At 48.3% G+C, this 23886-nt stretch overlaps 1 long non-coding RNA gene and 1 pseudogene across 2 annotated transcripts in view; one reads left to right on the top strand and one right to left on the bottom strand.

Moving 5' to 3' along the window:
- The first annotated feature begins 1338 nt into the window (after positions 1-1338).
- Positions 1339-23886, top strand: part of LOC113567266 — a 37283-nt gene continuing 14735 nt past the window's right edge. Inside the window, exons 1-2 of one of the 2 annotated variants that reach the window (XR_003409384.1) lie at positions 1339-1487; positions 7350-7398. This is a non-coding gene — a long non-coding RNA (uncharacterized LOC113567266). Of the gene's footprint in view, positions 1488-3086; positions 3185-7349; positions 7399-23886 lie in introns of those variants that run through there. The other variant, XR_003409383.1, reaches the window with a different exon arrangement.
- Positions 14200-16473, bottom strand: LOC6594610 (annotated as a pseudogene).

Below are 23886 nucleotides of genomic sequence, written 5' to 3'. Positions count from 1 at the left end.
GCGCGCGCGAACTTTCGGGAAAGGAAAAAAACTTAAACAGAGCTGCTTTTACATACAAAGAGGGGGGCAGGAGGGGGCTTAGAGCCAGTGGGGGGGCGTAGAGCGCTGCATTTTGCGCGTCTGTAGCTTTTTTTGGCGGTTGGCAGAGGCAGAGGCTGGCTTGAAACCATGTACTGGAGTGTCCCCTGTCCATGGCCGTGGCGTGTGGCGCAAATGATGAAACGCCGAACGAGAAACGTAACGCAAGGCAACGCAACGCAACGCAACGCATCTATCGGCATCGGCATCGGGAAACGGCCGTGCACCGTACGTGGCATACGGCTTTTGGACGTCTTTTGAGTAGAACATTGCTTTTTTATATTCTCGGCTCGACGCACCGCACGGCACAGGACAGCACAGGACATCTCGCCTTTCGAGCCCCAAAAAAGGAAAGCGTCACGCGGCGGCTCAGTAGCCTGAGACCCGAGTAACGGTACAGCAGCGGTGCAGCAACGGTGCAGCAACGGTAACGGCAGCGTCAGACAGAGTCTGTTGCAAGTTCGGTTCGGTTCAATTTCGGAGTTGCTTATTTTCTAAAAAACGCCAACGCCTCCCCGCATTTTATTATATATATATATATATCTATTCTATATATATAGTATATATTATATATATATATATATAAATGGGTGCAAAGTGCGCGCGCGTTCGCCGCCTCCGACGCCTCCGCCTCCGCCGCGCGCCCTCCGTGGGCGGCTGAGCCTCTACGCGTTCGAGTGTCAAATACGATTTATATACAATAAAATAAATGAAATAAAATATTATATATACAAATATATATATCTGTATATCTAATATATGCCCACCCAACCCCCTACCCACCCCTATATAGGGGTGTGTGTGCGTGTGCGTGCGTGTGTGCTGCAATAACAACTCCTTCGATTGAAAGCTAACAAAATTCTAATCACAGAATCATTTGATGGATTTTTTTGACAACTCAAATTGAGTTTTAATCGCCCGCCCCCCAAAGACCAAAGAAATTATAAAACCAAATTAATCCACGCTTGCCAACGACTCCAGCGACTCCTGCGATCCCCACCGGCCAGAGTCCCCCCAGCGTCTGCGTCGTCGTCCGCTGATCCACCGCCCCGCTCCCCACCCCCTTCAGGATGTCGATGCCCAAAGGATAAAACCGCATTAATTTGTTGGCAGGAAAAGCCGGTGCTTGATCGGGGCTCTCTCATGTTTGCATTCCCATTGAGGCTGTCGCAATCCGATAGATACTTTGACGCACTGCAACTGGCCGGGGAACCGCCCCAGCCGGATCGCCCGGATCGCTCCACGTACACGGCGACGGCGACGCAGACAAAGATGCCCACATCCTCAACCGCAACCGCAATCGCAACGAACTGCCGCCTCAATCAACGACTGCCAGCTGTAGATGTAGCTGTGGACACGAGAGAGAACCTGAACACAGCTATGGATAAATAACATCAGTAAATTGTCCTGTACGTGATCCACAATCCACCCCCCACTTACTCTTCAAACATTTTTGGGGATCATTTGATAGGAAAAACTACTTGTTAGCATCTCTTAAGAGCCCGCCACGTGCTTGCTTTGGAAAACTTTGCCCAAAATTGGTCCATTTCCCTTGCCCATTCACTGGACCTCTAATTTGCAGCGTTTTTGCTGAGCATCTGAGCATTTCCCCAACCAAAACCCCAAAAAAAAAACATTCGCCGTGAAACATTTGGCAAATGCCGACGGCACATCCTTTGAGGACTGCCATTCGCTTAGAGGAAACTTGTCTTGGAGCCAAGGCGCTGAAAATCTCTGGGAATCCTTGAATCCATCATCAGGGGTGGCGCCTCACATACACCATTTGGCAGGGGGCAGCGCTGCCCACGCTTGCCCCTCCATGTATTTGGAGAGTATTTGAAATGCGCACTAGCTCTAGCTCAAAGAGAGACGGACAGAGAGAGACGGCCAGAGAGAGAGAGACAGAGAGAGAGCGAATGCTCCCCTCCACACGGACGTGTGTGTGTGTGTGTGTGTGCATATCCTGTTTTTGCATTCATTCCCTTTTTCGTGTGGGTGGCGTCGCTGCCGCGGATTTTATTTGCAAAGGGGGGGAGGGGGCCTCCCCATGGGATGTGGGGGCCGCCTGCTGTGTGTTTGCGCTGCCTCTGCCGCTGCCTGCGTTCGCGTATTTTTTCGCGGCTGCGGCGGCGGCGGCGGGCAAACATTTTTTTTTGCCTGCTGCTGCTCGGCGTTGTTTCCCCGGCTGTTGCTGGTGTGGGACTGATGTCCTGCCTGCCTGCCAATACATGTATGCTTCCCCCACACACACACGGACAGCCGCCAGGATGCCGGCGCTGGGGCAGAGAGTCGCGCGACAACGACTACGACACCGTCAGCGGTCGTCCTCTCGGCCTATTCGCGGCGAAATAATTTTTCGCATTTTTAGTACAAAGCTTCACATCAACGTCGTCGTACAAACAAATTTTTATTTTCGGATTTTTCAATTACGTTTTCATTTATTTTTAAGTATTAAGTTTGCGTGCACTCAAAAAAACTCAACAACAACAAACAAAATCAGCAACTAAAACTAACAGAAACAAAACGAAAAAAAATTCCCCCTCTCCGCCACCGCAAAAAAGAAGGCCATTTCGTAGATCACAAGATCCTCCGAAAACGAAAACGAAAACCAAAGTCCTGGCAACGAAATATCGAAAATCGAAAAACGAAAAAACGATCGGAAGAAAAAAGAAAACATTTACCGGCTAAAAGCGAACGATTTCTCAAGTGTCTCTCCAGGAAGAACTTTCTCTCTCGAAGAACTTTCTCTCAGTTATGCGTTTCTCAGTTATTGTTTGAGTCCTGTTTGCCTTTGCCTTTGCCTACTTTCTCCACAATCATCAGCTCATTTTTTAAGTTTGGAACGACTACAAAAAAAAACAAAAGAAAAAAACAAAAACCGAACAAGAAGAGAAACAAAAATTATGAAAATTACAAAAATCAAAAGTACAAAGCAAAAAGATTGTTGGCAACATTTTTTATAAGTATAATATTATATACGTACCGTATTATTATTATTTGTATATATTTTTTATACGAAATCGACAAAGCCAAAACTCCACGTGCGGGTGTTTGCGGCTCAGACTCCTCCGAATATCCTACGAATATCCTACGAATCCTCCGACGGGTAAGCGAAATGTGCATGTGTCTGTGCCAGAGACAGAGAGAGAGAGAGCGTCCTTTCAGACGTTCTGGTTTCCACTTCCATTTCCGTTTCCGCCCACGAAGAATGGCAGGGAATGCCTTCTGCCTTCTGCCTTCGGCCTTCGGCTGATGTTTTTCGGCTGCTTCGGGTCTCGGTTTCTCTGCTTTCTAATTGCGTCGTAGTCGTCTCTCTGCTGGCGTCTACGTGTGTGTGTGTGTGCATTACATTATCATAAGCAACAACACCTACGCCTGGCAGCAGAGGCAGAAGCAGCAGCAGCAGCACGTCGGCGCCAGCCTGCTTCGTGCAGCTTCGGCTAGTGCCTGTGTGTGTGTGTGTGTGTGTGTGGCAGCCTCCGCCTCGAAGCTCGAAGGCTGTCGCCTGCTGCCGCTTGCTGCCTGCCTGCTTCTTCTCTTCTAGTTCTTCTTAAGCTACGCGCGCGTACGGTCGCCTCGTCTCGCCTTGCCTTGCCTTGCCCCCCACACATCCACTCACACGCCAGACTCGTGCCGTGCCCCAGCCGCCCCTCAGTGGCTGCTCGGGACTCGGACTCGGACTCGGACTTCGGCTGGCTCCTTCCTTGGTGGGTTTCTTCGTATTGGTGTGTGTGTGTGTATCTGTGAGCAGGCGCACACTTACTTGCACTTACTGCGACTCCTTCTGGTCCTTGATTCTGCTCCTGCTTCTGCTTCTGCTCCTGCTGCGTGTAGGAAATTATCTGCTGCCTCTGCCGGCGTCGTCTAATACATATATAAATAATATTATATATTATTATATGGGATATACATATATTTAAAAGAGCGCTCGCTCTCCTCCGGCGAGGCGAGTATATACGAAAAAGGAGCTGCTGCTGCAGCTAGGTAGTAGATGGGTTTGGGGCATGGCTTTGCCTTGCAAGAAAGTGTTGCACACACTTACGGGGCATACGTTGACTGCAGCAGCAGCAGAAGCAGCATCGGCAGGCAGCAAGCAGCACTCTGGCAGGACATCTTTACTTTCGAATCCTTGAATACGAAATTCAGTACGTTTCTAGTCACGCGCGCTGGCAGAAGTTTTTGCTTGCGTTTCTGCCTGTCTTTCTCCGACAACTAGACGCCGACGACGACGACGACGACGACGAATGCCGTCTCTCGACTTGTGTAAAAATTACTAAATAAAACCCATACAATTCAGATTAAATTTCAATTAAAAAAAACAAACAACAAAACCACAAAAAAAAAAACAAATAAAAATAAAAATAAATAATAATCGAATAAAGCCTGAAGCTAAGTGAAGAATCAATTTTAAAATTAAATACAAATAAAAAAAAAATAAATAAATTAAATAAAAATAATACATAAATATATAATCAATTATCAATCGCTGTCGCTATCGCTATCTGTATCGATCGTAAGGCTGCCTCCTGCCACACAGATCCTCCTCAATTAGTGCATCGAATGCCGGTTTGCTGCTCTCTCGTCTTGTGGTACGTGGGGGGGGGGGGTTAGGCGCTCGATTAGCCAACCAAAGTGGCAACCGCACACACACACACACATACAGAAAACACAAAACAAGACGCCACTTGCTGTGGCAAACAGAACATTGCGCATACGACAAGTTGGCCAGCAATTATCCTGCCTGCGCATTGGCCTCCACGGCGTCTTGGGGGGCTTTGACGGGGTAAAAACTTGCCAGGAAATTATCTACTATTAAGCGCCCCGAGGAGACGCCTCCGCCTCAGATTCGCCGCATCGCTCTGACGCCCGCTATGACTTTGTCAGCAACTTGTACACTCACACACACACACACACACAGACAGAGAGACAGGGATACTTATATAGTTGAATACACACACACACACACACACCGACAGTGAGGCATGCCTCTAATTTTATATAAATACTTTCACACACACTGTGCCACAGAGCTTCGGCTCTTCGTTTCTTGTGAGACATTTGATCGTCTTGGCCAGCAGCAGATGCGGCAGCAGCGACCGAAGTAGCGGCAGACTGCCAGCAGCAGCAGCAGCCAGCCAGCCAGTCAGAAGGTCCTTCGTCCTTAGTCAGTTGGTCACTCAGCCAGGGAACAACACACAGCCAACAAAACACGGCAGGCAGTCAGTTCTGGCCGTGTTCCACCGTGTTTTTAGCCTTTGAGTCAGCGATGGTATGTCCCAGGATTTTGGGGAAGGACTTGCAGGGCTCTCTAGGTGTCTACAAAAAAATATTTAACAAAAACAAAGTGACAAAGTGATCCCCAAACAACAACAAAAAACAAACAAAAAACAAAGCCAATGAAACTGTGAAGTTAAATTACAAATAAATTAAAAAAATATGAGAAATCTGTGTTAGAAAACAGTGGAGCAATAAACAAATGAAAAAAAAAAAACAATAAATCAAATATGAAGAAATATTACAAAATTTTTAGTTATTTGTAAAAATATTTATTTAATTATTTTAACTAACATAAAAAGAAAAAAATGCAATCTTTATTAATTGAATATATAATTTTCATAAAAATGATTCATCTCCCATTTTATCCTCTTTTTATTTAAGTTTTTCTATTGATAAAATTTATTTAAATTATTTATTCAAGTTGTAATATTTATAAAGTCAATTATAAATATTTTATTTACGTTTTTCTTTTTCTATTTCAATTCAATTCAAAATTCTATTCTATTTCAAAATCAATTTAAATTATAATAAATAATAATAATAATAAGTTTCTATATTTATTTAAATTAATTAAAATTATTTATTTAAATTGTGTTATTTATAATATTAAATTAAAACTATTTATTTAAGTTTTACTGTTTATAAAATGAATTAATTATTCTTTTATTTAAGTTTTTTTATATATAATATCCTTTTAAATTATGTATTTAGTTTTAAATATTGTTTAAATCCATTTAAATTATTTAATTATTTTTTCCCCTAATAAAAGCCATTTAAAATATTTACTCAAGTTTTTTTCTTTGTAAAACTAATTAAAATAATTTTTTCAAGTTTTAATCACTTATAAAATCAAATTTTTATCTTTTTTCGCTTCAAACAGAAATTCCAAATCAAAATCCAACGAAAAAAAGCACAGAAATAAGTTTTAAAATAAAAACAACACCAAAAATCACACAAACGAAAATGTTCGAAATTCTAAATTAAACTTGCAACATGAAAAGCGCTGCGGCAACAAACCTTGTTTGGCAAAACCTTGTGGATGCAACAAATAAGAATAACCGACAAATAAAATTAACTAAAACTTAAACGAAAAGCGAAACCCGAAAGCCGAGTCCCAAACAGAGTGAAAAGTGAAGCATAACTTTAGGTGTTCGCCGGCATCTAGTGGCGGGCACTGGGCAACACATGTGGCATGCCACGCGGCTGTGCCTTAAATGTAAATGAAGGCAGAAATGAAGAAAATTATTTTGTTTTTTGCGCCCCGAGAGAAAAGTGCGTTTTAGTGTGCCCCTTCGACCCATCGACCCTTCGACCCCCCGACTTCCGTGTTGACCGCAGCGCTTCAGTGATTTGTGTTGTCCCCCTTTGACCCACGACCTTTGTGTGAATTCCCCCTTTGATGCCGAGAAATGCGCCGCCAACATCCGAATCCGAATCTGAAACCGCACCTGCATCTGCACCAGGAATGATGCTTCTGGCTCTGGCTCTGCCACCTGGTGGCGGGGCCGAGTCCAGTCGTCCCTGGACTGCTGTACCCGCTCTGTCATGAGCGGCCCGCACTCGCCTCTGGCTTTGTAACTGTTAAAATTAAGGGTAAAATATCGCAAATGGTATTGGTGCTCTCAAAAAGCATAACCAAAAAAAAACAAAAAACCAAAAAGAACTTTAAGAAATCCTCTAACGATTTCTGAACCAAAATTAGAAACAGATAAACCCCCAGGCCATAGGGCTTCCAGTTTTCTATTTATTTTGGAGAAAGATTAGCACATTTTTTTTAGTCTTTTTTTAATTTTAACTTTTGCAGAATATTTTTTGTTCAATTCAAAGATTTTTGGGGATTTTCTCGAGGGTTTTGCCAAGCCTTAAAGCTCCCAGTAGATCTATCACAATTTCTTGTTCACAGCCATACAAAAAATTACTTCCATCAATCGTTCCGATTACTAATCACAGCCTTGTGTTGCCTCTGGTGCAATTGTTCTGCTTTTTGCTTGCAGGTTACACCATATCGAGAAGTTATCCAATGAGAAAGCCGCTTAAATTTTGGTAAGTAAACGCGCCCCTCCCGCCCCCCTATGCATGCCTCACTGTTTTTTATTTTTTAGCTTTAAGTCTGAGCCAAAGTCCAGTCTCTTGGTCTAATGAAACGCCTTTGTGCTCGAGTGGACTTCATTTTTTAATTAGAAAGTCAACACACACACACACACACTGAGACCTAGACGGATGGGGGGAAGGCGGGACGGGGGGTTATCCTTAATCGAAAAGTGCTGCCATATGGAGGAGGCGCCTTTGTGGGCCGCTCTACAGTCTGTTTGCTGGCGTTGCTTTTGTTTATTTGTGTGCTACTTAAGATGAAATGGCAAAGAAAAGTGACGTGGCAGAGGGGCCCTGCACCGCCCTGCACCGCCCTGCCTTGCCCTGTGTCCGTTTCAATTTTCTCCTACTCTTCACGCAACATTGCCCCGAATGCTGCCTCGTCAGACACATTTTCTTTGCCTTTGCAACAGTCCTACAGTTGGAAGAAGGTGGTTAGAAATGGAAATAGAAAGGAGGCGGGAGGCAGGAGGCAGGAGGCTGGAGGCAGTGCAACAGCTACAGCAGCAGCGGAAACGGAAATTGCTGAAGTTGCATGTGTATGGGGCGTGGAGGGGGCGTCCTCTGTGTGTGTATGTGTGTGTGTGTATAATGATGCGCCGTGTTATCCTTTTGCTGACAGCAGACGCCGCCGCCGCCACGTTGTGCCGCACTTACGTGTGTCTCCACCTCCCCCTCCCCCACCGCCTGGAAGCAACAAGCAGGAGGCTTGCTGCCGCTGCTGCAATTATTTTCAGCTTAAGCGACAAAATACTTGTACTCGTAGAAGGAAGCAAGTCTTAAGGTTTACCAGGGCAGGAGCAGGGGCCGGGCAGGACTCGTTATTATCCCATGCTCGATGCCGTGTAAATGAGTTTGTTGCTGCTTTGGCTGGCCCTTTTTTTACTGCTGCTGTTTTGACTTTTTATTACCAACTTTTGTGCGCACACACACACACACACACCCGCCTTCCCGCACATTTCCAGTGAGAACTTTGGCCTCTTCTGGCTGCTTGAGTCCTTTAGCCATGCCTCATGTGCCCAACCCCTCCTCCAAGCCCCCTTTGGTTTGTGTTTTGTTGTTTTCTTTTCACTCGGACTGCTGCTGCTCCTCCACCCTCCCCTGCTTTTCCTCCTCCACCTCCTCCTCTTGTACTCCGCATAAGTAAGTGCACCTAAGGCTACTTATGAAAAATGCAAAATTAAAGTTGACTTTTAGGCGCACAATGGAGCTGCCACTGCCACACCCACTTCCACTCCCCCGCCAAGTTGTTTGCTTTGTTCTTGGCTAAGAAAGTTTACCAGGCAACATACATGCCTCGTACGAGAAGCCCCAGCATCAGACCCGGACCCAAACCCAGACCCAGCCACCAGGCAGGTGAAATTTCTAATGTAGAAAGTTTTTCGGACCTTCGTTTCGCCATGCACCGACAACTCCTCTGATGGCTCGATGGCTCGATGCTCGATGGCCCGATGGCCCAGCCGGAAATCGTTTTAAGAACGGAAGTGAAAATTTCTACCATGCAACGTAGCGCAACCATCTAAATGTACATCTAACAGCCGTCCTCAAATAATCTCTTATTGAAGAGCCGGACAATGAGGCCTGAGCGGCACCGCTGAAACGCAAATTCATTCAATTGCAAAAAGAAAATTACCCTAAAAAGCAACAGAACAGCAGCGGCAGCGGCAGAACAGCAGCACCACAGAACAGGCACAGAACAGACACACAGCAGACAGAGACATCGGACATCGGAGAGCAACAAGTCGCAATGATTATCTGGAATTAAATAAAGCACCATATACTATAGAGCCCTGTAGCCGTGGCTCTTGCTCGACCGCCGGCCAATGGCACTTGAGCGCCGGACAAAGTTGCACGCCTCGCTGAGCAAACCCCATACCCCAAGCCCCCAAACCCCCCCACCCTCTAGTGATCTCTAACTCAGCCCCCAATCCCCAACGAATGAGTCGCGGCGCTGCTGCTGGAAATTAAGTCGCTAAATGACTTGTAGAACTTGTCATCGAAACGAGGGTAGCAGGGTCTCTCTCTGTACAGAATGGATGGGCCAATGGAGGTAGAAGAGGAGGCAATAGATCCTTGGAACTAAGGCAGAAGGGGGTCTATAAGAGGCAGAGAACTAAGGCAGAAGGGGGTCTATGAGAGGCAGAGAACTAAGGCAGAAGGGGGCCCATTAGAGGCAGAGAATTAAGGCAGAAGAGGGTCCAATAGATCCTTGGAACTAAGGCAGAAGAGGGTCCACTAGATGCCTATAACTAAGGCAGAAGAGGGGCCATTCGAGGAAGAGAACTAAGGCGGAAGAAGGTCCACTAGAGGCATCGAACTAAGGCAGAAGAGGGTCCAATATATCCTCGAAACTAAGGCAGAAGAGGGTCCAATATATCCTTAAAACTAAGGCAGTAGAGGGTCGAATATATCCTCGAAACTAAGGCAGAAAATAGATCCCTGGAACTACGGCAGAAAAGTATCCATTAGATCCACAGATCTCTGGCAGCAGAGGCTTTCCAGAACTGAGCGGCATTTCCAAAGGTCTCAAGGCATTTCTTGATAGAAAACTAACCAAAGAACAAGCTGAAGATATTTTGAAGATCCAATCGCCTGCCAGGGCCGCCTAGAGGGCATCTGATCTTCGGGTTTATGAGTACCCGTGTGACATTTAATCTTTATTTCGGACATTGGGTGGCAAAATGGTATTGCAGTGGCAGCATCAGAGCATCAGAGTCGAGCAGCAGCCAGGCGGCGCGCAACAAGATAATCAAGTGTAATTTATTTCGTATTTGGTGCGCGGCATGCATGGACGACAAGTCCGAGTACGAGCATCTGTGCGCTGCCATCTAATGTGTCTCTCTATCTAGTATTTAGTATCTATAGCCAGACAGAGAGAGAGAGCGAGATACAACCATTCGCTGGTGACTTACATAAAGCAAGCCACAGCCCAGAGCCCAGAGCCCAGACCGGATGCACGAGCACTTGTCTGGGGATGTAGTAGTAGTCTCTGATCTCGAATCTCTCGTTTTTGGGTGCAAAATCATTCAAGCATCGCCAGGCCAGGCCAGGCCAGGCCAGGCCAGGCCACGCCACGCCATAATGCAATTTCCATTTGGAATTTTCCAAGGCGGAAGCTTAATGTCTGTCTCCCCTTCGGTTGTAGTGACAATCGGCGCTGCATCGATGGCCACTTTGCACAGTTTCCCACGTGCTTTGGCCAACAAGTGGTCGAGCGGAGACACACACCCTCTCTTCCCATAGAGCACGCACCAAAAGCAAACAGGGCATGGGATGGGGGCAGGGGCAGCATAAATACGTATTAAAACGTTAATAATATGCGAGGGGCAACAACTCATGACAGGCTCAGTGGCAGCGGCAGTGGCAGAGAAGTTGCCACAGCCCCCGAAGCTGATGAAAAGCCACAGAAAGCCGACAAGGGAGAGACCCAGACCCAGAACCAGAGGCAGCAACAGCGACAGCGACAGCGACAGGTAAAGGTGGCCCATGGTGTGGCAGTGCCTGTCCAACGCAAATCTTTCAAGAGTAGTTCCGCTTTTTTGTTGTGCCGCGGCGACACTTCCGCTTCTGTGTGGAGGTGGAGGTGGAGGTGGACGTGCTCTGAGGTCTCCAGAGCTCCTCGTCCACGCACTGATTTCGAGCCTCTGATTATCTTTATATTGTTTACAATTAAAACAATGATAGGGGGTGGAGGTGGACAGGGGGGTAGGGCGTGAAATGTGCGGCACAGACCAACTTGAAGGTTGACTGAACGGCAGAGAGCTGCTGCCTGCTGGCGGGGGCCTGGGGCCGGGCAGCGGAAGTGCTCACCATTTTGTTCCTCGAGTTTATTTCTTGCTGCGTATTGGCCAGGCCGAAAGCGGCACGGCACTATAATAATTATAATGCGAGTGGAACTTTCGTGAAAGAGTGGGAGGGTCTGTCGTTCTGCCACGCTGCACAGACTCAATGTGGGGCCTGCTGTGGTGGGAGGGGGGGAGGGCAGTGGGTGTATTTCTTTGCGCTTCCATAAGCAGCGAATCGGCTAGATTTTCCTCCTAGTCTCCACTTGATTTCGCCGCGCTGGGAGCTCAACGCTTGGCTGCCTGCCGCTTGCCGCTTGCCGCCTGCCGCTTTGTCTCCTCCAACGATTGAGGCACTTATCTGCTGCCACACGAGCGCTCGTCGTCGCTGATTAACCTGCAAGTCGAGCGGAATCCCATTGGCTGGCCACGGAGACGACGACGACGACGACGACGACGACGACTCTCTCTCTGTCCCTCTCTCACTCTTTGAGGAGGAGGCGGGACTGGCAGTGGGTGTGGGGCACAGAAAGTTTGACCAGAGAGAAGGCATTGGGGAGGGGAGGCAGGGGAGAGGTCTCTCTAATCAATAAATCACTTCAAGGTTTTCTTAATTAAAAGTTTTCGCTTGCACCCAAACCACAAAAAGACTTGCCCCCATGCCGCATCCTTGCCGCATCCCTGCCGCTTCCTTGCTTCTGGGTAACATATTTCTACTTGTAGAATATAAACTTTGCACACAAAAAAAGGACAAAAAATTGATTAACTGCCAGGCGACCACAAAAAACAGAAGCACCAGGACGCAGGACGCAGGCCACAGGACCAGAGCAAAGTTTCGAACCGAAGCGAAGCGAAGCGAAGAGGAGTCTCTTTCCAATAAGAAAAAGTTCTGGACTTGAGGAAGAAAAGTGCAAGGAAAAGAACGGAGGGAAAGGGGCCTGAGGGGGGGGGCAAAACTATAGACAAAAACTGAAAACTATTAAGCGCTTAAGTCAGGCAGAAAATGAGACAAAATAGTTGCTAAACTCAAGGCAAGGCAGGGGCAGGGGCAAGGGGGAGGGGCAAGGGGGAGGCAGCCATTAATTAAGGGTTGGCGGCGGCATAAGAAAGGAAAAACTCCAAGGATTTCCAGAGGCCAAAAGGAGAGGGAGAGAGAAAGAGCAGCTAATTGGCAAGCGCGAAGAGCAGCCAACAAAAGAAAGAAGAAAAAGATGGAAAAAAGAGGGAAAAAAAAGATGAAAAGCCTGGGAAAATGTTTCTTAAGCGAAACCGCAAAAAAGCCAAACGACTGAGAAATCTGTGGAAAAATCAAAAGAATCTACAAAAACCAGTCGTCGACCCCACCCCCAAAGCCCCAAAACAAAGCCAGGAATCGTTTACAGTTTCTTGGGCCATAAAATATTTACCCAAAACAAACAATAAAGGACTCGAAGGAGGCGGCGGTGGGTGGGTGGGTGGCAAGAAGGTGAAACGACAGTCAACAGACTACAAGCAACCTTTTGTCACTAGCAAATCTCTGGCAGGCCCAACCTCCCCCCCCCCACCTCACCACAAAAAACTTGGGCTATTGACATAATTGTGGGGAGGCCGGGGTCACACTCAAGGCGTTGCCGGCAGACACTTGAAGGCGAGCCAAGAACCAGTTCCACCCTCAATTAGATGTCAAGGGTCCCGGCAAGACGCCGGGCCAGGATTACACTTAAACTTGACATCGAAGCCGTGCCGCTTACAGCTACAGTTACAGTTACACTTACAACAGTTCAACTTTCGTTTACATGCTCGTTACGAGTTGTTGCCGCAAATTAGCCCCCACTCCCAGTCCCCTGTTGGGCTCAGTCCCCTTTTGGGCCCTTTGTTCTCTCCGAAAGGAGACGTCTCTGATTAGCCATAGACGATGAATTTCTTATTGGAGTTTCCGTCCTTTTTGGTAACTTTTGCCAGCATACTTTTGGGAGGAGAAGGAGGTAGGATGGATGGGTTATTGGGTGTCCCTCTATCTAATCGGAGGACGGCACTCGCTGGTCGTCTGCTGTTTGCATAGGCACCACTTCTATCTGTGCTTCAAGTACTATTTATTTCGATTTCTATCTATCAGTCGCCATATGTATCTGTGTATCTATATCTATTTGTGTGGTGGGCAAACAATCGAGGCTACGTGGGCCTAGAGTCCCATGCAAATAGAGCCGCGGCCGGCGAGTACTTTTGTTTGCATTTCGGTTTTGGGCCCAATCTTATCAGTCAGCGGAACGGGAACAGGAAAGGGGCAAGTATCTAAAAGGATAAGGGTGTGGGGGTGGTAGGGGGTGAGTGCAGCCTAATTTATGTGCGACCTGTTACGTTTTTTTCCCCCGGCGTTGTGGCCCGTCTTCCGTCAGTTAACAAATTAAACGCTCTACTTCCGCTTCCAATGGGGAGTCCAATCAGTAGTCCTACCTGAACCACCACCCACCCTTGAGTTCTCAACCCTCTCTATCCATACTCTTGCCCTGCTTTGGTTCCCACCAGAAAGTCGGCGGGAATTTTACCCACTTTTATTGGTTTCTTTCCGGATATTGTTCCGTGTGTGAACGCCTTTTCCTTCCGCCTGTCCCATGCCTCCAGTTGCTGCCTCGAAAAGTGCAAAATGATTGCGGTTTCGTGTGGCCGAGGCAACACGCAACACGGGAATTTAGACGGCCCCCACCAGACCTCTGCCCATCCAGCGATCCCTTAGATCTGCCTCTAGATCGTTTTTATTTATAGGGAACAAAAAGCTTTTGTTTTTATGCTTAAATTTTAATCGAATTTCGGTCCATCTTCTACGCTACTATCACCTTCCATTCTTGGCAGTTTTATATTCACTTTTCAACGGCTTAAAGTCTACAGTTTGATGTTCTCTATACAGTTTTGAAGGGCTTGGTGGAAACTTGTCTCCTAAATGATATTAAACTATATATTTCTTATCGAAATTAGCCTACAGATTCTAGTCTGGTATTCTGGTTCGATAAAACAAACACACACACGATGTCCTTTAGATGGATCCATTCCCCTACTTGGTGAGGTTCTTGCGCTGCTCGGCCACGTCCTTCTCGTTCAGATGGATCACCCGGCGGCCGAAGCGGGCTGTGAGCTTCGAGAAGAAGCCCACGCGGGAGGCGGGCTTTGTGTCGTCCGCCGAGAGGGGCGGCGTCTGGTCGTCGTCTGCCCCCATGCCCGTGCCACCGCGGCCGTTCTTGCCGCTCCGCCCCTGGCCGAAGTGGAAGGTGGCACGGGCCGCGTTCTGGCGGGTGAAGGGCTTCTCGCTGGCCGCGTCGAGACGCTCCATAAGACGATGGCCGATGGCTGGGGATTTTGGTACCACCATGGGCGTGGCCGTGGCCGTGGTAGGGGTAGGGGGCGTGGCAAGGTCCGCCTTCTCGTAGAGAGTGGTGGGACGCCGTGCGGAGCCGGGCGTCTGGACGGGACTGTGCGTCTCGCGGAGGTACTGGAAGCGGGGCGGCGTGGCGGCTGACATCTTCTGGGTCTGGGCCATCTGCCGCTGGGCGCTGAGGAGCGTTGGCTTCACCTCCACGCCCCCGCCGGCTCCCCGCTTGTTCGACTGCGGCGTGTGGGGCGAGCGGGTGCGGGAGCTGTTCTCGGAGCGGACGGCGGCGGCGGTACCCTTTCGGGCTGGCGTCCTTCGTGTGGGTTTCGCGGGAGCCACAGCCGTGCCCGTTCTCGTCGCTGGCGCCTCGGTGGCGGGAATGGTCGTGGTCGTCAGAGAACTCAGGATATTGGCCATTCGTGGCCCCGTGGGACGGCTGGCCGCGGATGGGGCCACCGCTGGAGCAGGCGTGACGGCTGTCTGTGGTGAGGCAGTGGCGGTGGCGGTGGCCGTGCCGGAGCCGGAGCCGCCGGAGGATCCTGACAGCTCCGTGCTGGAGGAACCCTTGGAGCGCGGCTTGGCCACGTTCAGCAGCATATAGGTGCAGTAGATGTCGTCGAAGAGCTGGCCCCGCACCGACTGCTCCACGTCGCTCCTCTTGTGCCCCATGCCGACGAGCAGGTCGACGCGCGCGGGGTCCTGCAGCTCCATGGGCTTCTCGCGGTAGACGCGCAGCTTGTCCGCCTCCTCGTGCCCCAGATTGATCCACTTGTCGCCCATCACGGCGTTGAGGGTGGTGCGCTTCGCGGGATTGAGGACGAGGAACTTGCGCATCAGGTTCTCGCAGTCCATGGATATGTAGTAGGGCACCCGGTACTTGCCGCGCAGCACCCGCTCCCGCAGCTCCTTGAGGGTGCCCCCGTCGAAGGGCAGGGAGCCGCTGACCAGCGTGTAGAGGACGACGCCCAGCGACCAGGCATCCACCTCGGGCCCCGCATACTTCCGGCCCATGAAGAGCTCGGGGGCGGCGTAGGGGGGGCTGCCGCAGAAGGTCTCCAGCTGGGCGTTCGGGTCGAAGGTGTTGCCGAACCCAAAGTCCGCGATCTTGATGTTCATGTGCTGGTCGAGCAGCAGGTTCTCCGCCTTGAGGTCGCGGTGCACCACGAACTTGCTGTGGCAGTACTGGATGGCGGACACCAGCTGCCGGAAGATCACCCGCGCGTCCCGCTCCCGCATCCGGCCGTGCTTGACGAGATGGTCGAACAGCTCGCCCCGGCTGGCGTACTCCATCACGAGATACAGCGATCGCTCCGACTCGATCACCTGGAAGAGGCGCACGATGTTCGGGTGATTCAGCAGCTTCATGATCCGCACCTCGCGGTACAGCTTCTGGCGGGCGCTCGTGTTCAGCTGCGTCTTGTCGATCACCTTGATGGCCACCTCCCGCCCGGTGGGTATGTGCACCGCCAGCTTCACCTTCGCGAAGTTACCCTTGCCCAGAGTCTTGACGATCTTGTAGACCCCATTGCCGTTGCCGTTCACGTACGACTGGAACTTGAGATCAGAGCCGCTGGTCATGCCATCGCCCACGTCCTTGCCGGCGGCAGGGGCAGCTTTTGCGGCACCCACAGATCTGGCTGTGGCCCCCAGGGTGCTGGAGCGCGTGGCAGGCTGTGCCGTGGCACCTGTCGTCGTAATGGTGGGCGTGTCTATGACTGTCGTGTCCCCGCAATTCTCTTTGTCCGACAATGTAAATCCTTTGGTTTGTTCCCTCTCTAGCGGCGCTTTGCCGGCAGCAGCAGAGGCAGCAGAGGCAGCAGAGGCAGAGGCAGCACTCTCGCAAACCAAACTAAAATCTATAATTCCAAAACTATTTTCATCAGACATTGCAGCACATGAAATTTAGTCGTTCCGAATTGATGTGTCTGTGAGTGGAGACGCCCAGAACTCTGTTCTACACCTCACTAAATGGAAAGCCGGGAGGAGGAGGCGGTTGGTGGCTGGCAGCAGGGGGTGGAGTGCAAAGGACGAACCTTTCTAAGCATGCCGCGCACGCGCCCTGAATATCTGCTGCTCTGCTTCTGTAATTGTGGGTTTCCTTTTCTCTCTCCTCTGAACATCTGCTCTTTTTCAACGTCACCCTCTGTACGGCCCAGTCCAAGGTTTAAGATAAGACCGCGATGCCCGACCCGACCCGACCCTTAGTTGGTGCAACCCTCCGTCGAGTGTGGCATGGCTGATAAGCAGCAGCAGCAGTAGTCCGTCGCCAGGATCTCTCCTCGGCCACCGCATGAATTGTGAAATTGGAATTCCTTTAGGAGGCAAGCGGCAGCAACCCCCCGGTGGCACTTATACGCGGCTTAATGCTTCATATGGCACGAGCGAGAGCCCTTTGTGATCCCCTTCCCCTTCCCCCTATGTTTCGATCGTGTGCCTTGTTTACGATCCGATCCTCTGTTTGTTTTCGTTCCTTGCTTCCTTCCTTCCTTCCAATTTTTGTAGATTCGATATGCGTTGATGTCCTTTGACGGCAGCTGGCTTTCTGTAGGAGGGGAAAATGTGGAAAAATTAATGATTGGAAAGATTTGTAAGAGAATTGGGAAGGTTTTTAGGAAATGGTAGAAGGATTTTCATTAGGGTAAAGTCATCTATGGATTAGTCGGGGCTTGTAAAAGTCTAAGAACAGTGGCTATGGGAGAACTGAATATTCCTTTGTGATCTTTGTGATGCATTCAACGAAATGATGGATAAATTAGTCAAAATCTCACTCCCCAATTATGATCCTCCTCCTCCTTTATCCTCTAAGGTTTAATATGATCTTGTAGAGGCAAAAGAACAGAGCCTATTAGAATACATTCATAGTCTAAGAGATCCACAAGTCAACGAAATGATCGATAAATTGATCCAGAACTCTCCCCACTTAAGATCCTTCTTCGATGTGCGATTTCTTGTGAAAGTTTTATCCTTTATGGTAAAATAGGATCTTGTGAAGGTTAAAGAACAAGATCTATAGGAAAGGGGATTATTCTTTGGTGATCTTTGGATATATTCCTAGTGTAAGAGATCGATAAGTCATCGAAATCATCGAACAACTAATCAAGATCTCACTCTTTACTTATGAACCTCCTCCTCCTTTACAACAAGGACTATAGGATAATAGAATATTTTTTTATAATCTTTGGATATATTCATAGTCTAAGAGACCGATAAATCATCAAAATTATCGATAAATTCATCAAAATCTCATTCCCCTCTAAAGATCCTCTTTCTTAGCTGATCTTTTCAGTCCCATTTCGAACAGACTTTGCACCACTGTGCTGTGCCCTGCCCTACCCCACCCCCCTTGCTGATGATGTTTCTCCCTCTCCTACCCTCGCCCTCCCTTTCCCACAGTTCCCTTAATTGTCGACTCATTTTCTTGTGTTCTCTTTTCTGTTTTCTTCGCCTGTGTTTTTGCATCGATCTCCGCTCCTGCCTGACTCTGATCCTGGCTGGCTACCTAGCACACCTCTGCTTCTACCTTTTGCTACCCTTATGGCCTGCCTACCTAACCAGAAATGAGGCATGCAACACACACACAACAAAAGGAACGAACTGGTCCTTAATCTGCCTTTTCTTTGCGCCTTCGCCGCTCATTCCTCTCTCCCTCTCGCTCGCTCTTGCTTGTTGGTGTAACAATTTCTGGTTCTCACTTGCATGTGTGTGTGTGTGCGTGTGTCCTTGATCCTGTCCCTAACTTGTTGTTGCAACTTTTTCTTCATCCCCTGCCTGACTGCCTGCCTGCCTGCAGCGGCATTGTCATCGCGTCTCTCCTTTTGTCTCCTTTTGCTTTTGCTCTTCGCTTACTTTTCTTACCCTCTCTGCCTCTGCCTCTCGCTCTTCCCTTCTTTTCTCTGTGCCTGTGTGTGGAATAATTCAATTGCAGCTGCCACTTTTGTGCCTTTGTATGGGTATTATTTCTACATCTGTGCCACAGCGAAAAACAACAACAACACAGAAGTTGCAGCAACCGAAATTTTGCTGAAAGTAGCGCTTGGATTTTTGGGCAATTTCCGGGAATCGAAAACTGGGATTTAGGCTAGCCCCTTCCCCCCACCCCTCCCCCCTTTAGAGCAATGCAACACCCCACACAGAGAGCGAGACACCACACCCGATTGTTGCATGCCCCCACCCCCCCTGCCGCACCACTAAAGGCACATGTAAACACATGCGGGTTGTGCCCCCCTTTGGCTCTCCATGGGATCTTCTTTTGCTTCGTTTTCTTTCGCTTCTTTGTGGCCCTGCTTCTTGATTCTCTATTTTGATTCTTGTTTTCTCCACCTCCTTCTCCTTCTCCTCTTTCTGTGCGCTGCCTCTTCTTGAAGAGATCTTTATCGAGAGAGAGAGAGAGAGAGGAAAAGAAGAACAAACCAAAACTCCACTGAGTCATCGTGGCATTCAGCGGCGACTTCTTTAGGCGCCTCATGTTTTCATGCCTCAGCACTTAATGTGCCCCCTGACGCACACACACACACACACAAACACATACACTTGTCGCCTCTTGGGGATCGGTAATTAGTGAAACGCCTCTTGTATATCGCCAGAACGCCCCCACAGACACACTTGGAGACTCGATTAGCCAGACATCCCGAGAAGACACTGCCCTCCAATACAATCCGCCAGATAAGGCACACAATCCCCAGTGGACACTCTACTTACACTCTATCTGGGGGGGGGCCCGCTGGCGGCAATCAAAAACGAATTAGTGTTAATCCCGAAATGTATCCGCGTATCTTCTTCGGCGAGCGAACGGCCAGAACTACAAGATACAAAGCGCGACGTTGAAATGAACTGAACGCGTCGATGGCCCAGGCCAAGATCTTGCCTCTTTGCCTCTTCCTTTGCTTCGTTCCATTTCTTGCAACACAGGTCTGAGAGAGCGTCCAAGAGAGCGTCTGAGAGAGCGTCTGTGAGAGCGTCTTTACGCTCCTTCGCTCTTCTTTCGTTGCCTGCTCGTTCGCTGCCTTCCACAGTGGGCGCAAAAGGGTTTTCGAACTTCGAATTCATTTCGAAATTCAAGAAGTTGAAGGTGGGAAGTAGGGGTACAAAGAAATAGGAGGAGACCTTAGGTTATTTTTATTTTGTAAAATATAAGGTTTAATATTTTGTATGCTCTACAGTTTTTGGTATTCTGTTTTCTGGAGAGTATCTAAAAAGGTCTTGAAATTTCTAAAATTTTCTAGTCTAAAATTGGTAATAGTTGGTTTTCCGATTCAATTTGATTTTATATAAAATACTCGTAGTAAAAAACCATTCTTTGTATGTTTATTTTATTTCTATGCATTTTTGTAAATTCAAGAAATTTAAAGTGTCTTTGCGGATCCTAGTATAAAACCCGCTGAAGCAGAATATGATTCTGAATAATATTTTCTATTTTGTTACCAGTCTGTAAAACTTATTTTCATATTTTTTCTTGTGTTATTATTTTAAAAACAATACAACAAAATTATTAAACAAAAATTAAAAAATAAATATATATTTGAATACCAATCTATAAAAATATTTCTTTTGTTTGTATTATGATGTTAAAAACAACAGAAAAAATATTATTAAAAAAATAACAAAAGTTTTGGCCAACAAAATATATATATATTTTTTTTTGTATTATTATTTAGAAAAATAGTGAACAAAATTAATTAAAATATAAATATTTATTTTTTATTATTCTTGTATTTTTTGTATTATTATTAGAGAAAAACTAAACAAATTAATTCAAATTAAAAAAAAATTAAAATAAGAGGCATACAAATAAAATTCTATAATTTACATGGGAAAACCAGAACATTTTTGTCCTCCTCTTTAATCCTATGTTTAATTCCTGGTCTCTAATTTGTATCTGCTACATAGGCCTTTGCACCCCACTGTGCGTTCGTTCGTTCTCTCGTTGATTTTTTCGCTCATTCGATCTCCATGAAGGTCGTTTGCTTCCTTAAGCGTTTCTTGAGGCGTGACGTCACACGAGAAACGATGACGCCGTCGTTTGGGAGGGGAAACGAAAACGAAACGAAGCCACAAGCCAATGTTCGAACGTATCTTCGTGTCTTCGTCTTCGTCGTCGTCGGCGTCGTCTTCGGTTTTGGTTCGTCGAAGTTCTCTCTCTCTCTCTTTGTCGGAAGTTTTTGCGGCGAATTTGTCAAGATACAAAAACAAGGGCCTTTGTAGTGGTTGTGTCGCTCCCCCTGCCCCCTGCCGATACCCAAACGAACGTCTTCTGCTTCGGGTATCTATCGGCTGCCTTTGGTGTTGGGATTGGACGCATTGGTATGGGTTTTCTTAGGGTGGTTCGTTCCACGGCTAGTGCTGTTGCTTTCTCTCTCTGTGCTGCTTTCCCCATTCGCTGTTCGAGTATCTGATGGATACCGAAGCGTATCTGCGGTGTAGGAGTATCTGTCTGGTGTGCCTTTGTCTGTGTGTCTGTCTGTCGGTCCGAGTGATGGTGCACCAATAAGAGTCGTCCGGCGGCCAGTGGTGCCGCTTCTTAAAGTGTTTTTTTGTCGTTTCAAAGGGAACCCCAATCCACTCACCCCCCAATCTTTTAGGGCCCCCTTCCCTAGGAGGTTGAATGATTAAAAAGTTACCACAACAAATAATACTCGACTCGTAATAATAAAATGCATTTCTTCTGTTGGATCCGCCGCCCCCTGCCCGCCCCTTGGTGAAAAGCTGAAAAGAAAATTATAATGACAAAGTAGGCGACAAGACGGGGAGCCGACAGGACGAAGGACGAAGGACGAGGGCTGGTCTTTGCAGACGATGATGATTATAATAACAGTTTTTCTGTGATTTCTCCTCGATTCCCGATTCAGTTTATGCCAGCTCCAGCCCCCAGTCCCCTCCTGGTCCCGGGCCAAGGCAGAGGATATGCTTAATTAAAAAGCTTTTGGCCGTTTGTGTTGGATGCCTCTTGGCTCTGCTTTTGAGTGGCGCCCAGTCTCCTCCTGAGATGCCAGTCACTTGGGCTCCAAATGGGATTGGTGGGGGGGAGGCAGAGGGGCGAGGCAGAGGCATTTACATGCAAGACAGACAGTGAGACGGTGGCCTGAAATGTAGGCCAAAGCGAGCGTAACACTAATAATCAAGCGGGTAATTCCGCATTCAGACACCAATTCGAGGCATTCGAGGCAGATAACCGCCTAGGCTGAGCTGAGCCAGAGACGCCGCATAGACACACGTGGCACCACACGCAGCACGCAACACGCAACACACAAGACAACAGATGACGCGGCAGGGTCGGAGGAAATCACAGTTGGCCGCAAGCGGACACGCGCCACCTGACGGGGCAGGGTAGGAGAGATACACGATTCTTTCGGCAATATTTGATCGTGCTGCAAAACAGATTGCGACTGCAGCTGACTCCCCGAGATCGGGCCAGGCAGGGGCTGCGCATCTTTTGGCAAACAATGAGGCCACAGGATATGCGATACAGGCACTTTTGCACATTGCCTGCGATGAGTTATGGCTGCATCTTGACAGATCCTTCCTACCATGCGGGTGCATATCGATTTCGGGCCAGTGACTCCTTGGCCTCCATGATCTGCATTTTTCGACAGAGGAAGAAAGGTGCAAAACAGACGCAAGAACGTGCGGCCGCTGGTTTGTGGCGACTTAGGGTTTAATTGGGTTTCACCGGAGCATATCGCATCGATACTCAATAAAGACACAGCCACAGCCACAGCCTCGGATCTCGAATCTCGAATCTCAGCTGCTTCTTTCAGCTAAATACACAAATTAACCCGTTCAAACAAAGACGCGGCTGCTGCGGAAAGTGTCAAATGGAAGTCCCTATCAAGGACCGCAAACAATGGCCAGCCAAATGAGGGAAATGCATATCGAAACAGCTGTCGCAGGGGGGCGCAAGGAAACGGCAGATTTTCTCACAGTTTTTCCACGGGATTTTCATGATTTTCGTCAATCATTTTTGGAAAGTCTTGCTGAAGTGTCCCCTTGCCCCTTTTCAATGATTCATTTCATTCATTCCGCTCCCTGCCGTTGATCCCCGGCCCAAGGACTACCTGCTTTTCCTTTTGTCAAAGAGTTTTGGGTCCTTTCTTTCGATTTGGTCGCCGTTTCTCTGTGTTTCTCGTGGGTTTTTGTTATATTTTTGCATAGTTTTTGGGCTTTGTTCTTCCTGGGAAGGGAGAGTGAGAGAGAGGGGGCGGGGGGATGCTTAGGGATAAACAATATTAGCAGAGTGAAGGATTTGCATTCCGTTGGCATTGTTTCGGGCCAGCCAAAGGAATTGTCAATATAATATTTTGCCCATGCGGCACTTCCATGCGGCAGAAAGGATCTCGCCCGCCATCCTGCGACACATAGATAATGATGGAACTAATCCTTTGCCTCCGGCCGCTCCAGCCGCTCCAGCCACTCCAGCCACTCGTGTGGCATGCATCGCGATGGCTTGGCCTAATTGAAAACCCAGCCGCGTGGCATGCTACAGCATGTGGAATGCATTTTGGCTAAAAATCTGAATATCCTGCATAAATGCAAGTGCATCTGGATCTCATCTGTGTATCTGAGAGATGCCAGAAGAGGGGGGGGTGGCGGTGGGCAGGCAGGGGGTGCAGCTTATTAGCAAAGATTGTCAGTCAGTGGCTGCCACAGCGGCAACAACAGAAATTGATTACCAAATGTGCGGCAGGGCTTTCGAGGGCTTCGAGTGGGTGGAGAGGGTGGAGAGGGTGGAGAGGGGGGAGGGGATGAGGGGGGGTGTGTGTTGCATGCTGCCTAATAAGCACAAAAATCCACATAGAGCAGCAATTCCTTTTAATTGAAAATCTCTCTCTAGCCGCCGTTACACTCCCCCCCGCCCCCGCCCACCAAATTTCCTCCTTCTCCGCCTCCTCCTGTCTTTTTTTTTGTGTATTGCAATTTCTTTGCGGCTGCGATGCGTTTAGTTGCATGTGGCATGGCGGTGGGGGGAGGGGGGTGCATTCGATATTGCATTTTTTCCACCGTCTGGCAATGGACGGGTGGCGGGGGCGGTGTGCGGAAGGATAATAAGGACTTTAGCTGTGGCTCCTGGCTCCTGGCTTCGCCTCGCTTTTTTGTTATACCCGATACTCAAAATGAGTATTGGGGTATATTAGATTTGTGGTAAAAGTGTATGTGTGTAACGTCCAGAAGGAATCGTTTCCGACCCCATAAAGTATATATATTCTTGATCAGCATCAATAGCCGAGTCGATTGAGCCATGTCTGTCTGTCCGTCCGTCCGTCTGTCCGTCTGTCCGTCCGTCCGTCTGTCCGTCTGTCCGTCTGTCCGTCCCCTTCAGCG

The sequence above is a fragment of the Drosophila persimilis genome, unplaced genomic scaffold (genome assembly GCF_003286085.1).
Source record: "Drosophila persimilis strain 14011-0111.01,24,50 unplaced genomic scaffold, DperRS2 tig00003933-arrow-pilon, whole genome shotgun sequence".
Lineage (NCBI taxonomy): Eukaryota > Metazoa > Arthropoda > Insecta > Diptera > Drosophilidae > Drosophila > Drosophila persimilis.
This window is presented reverse-complemented; position numbering and strand designations above follow the sequence as displayed.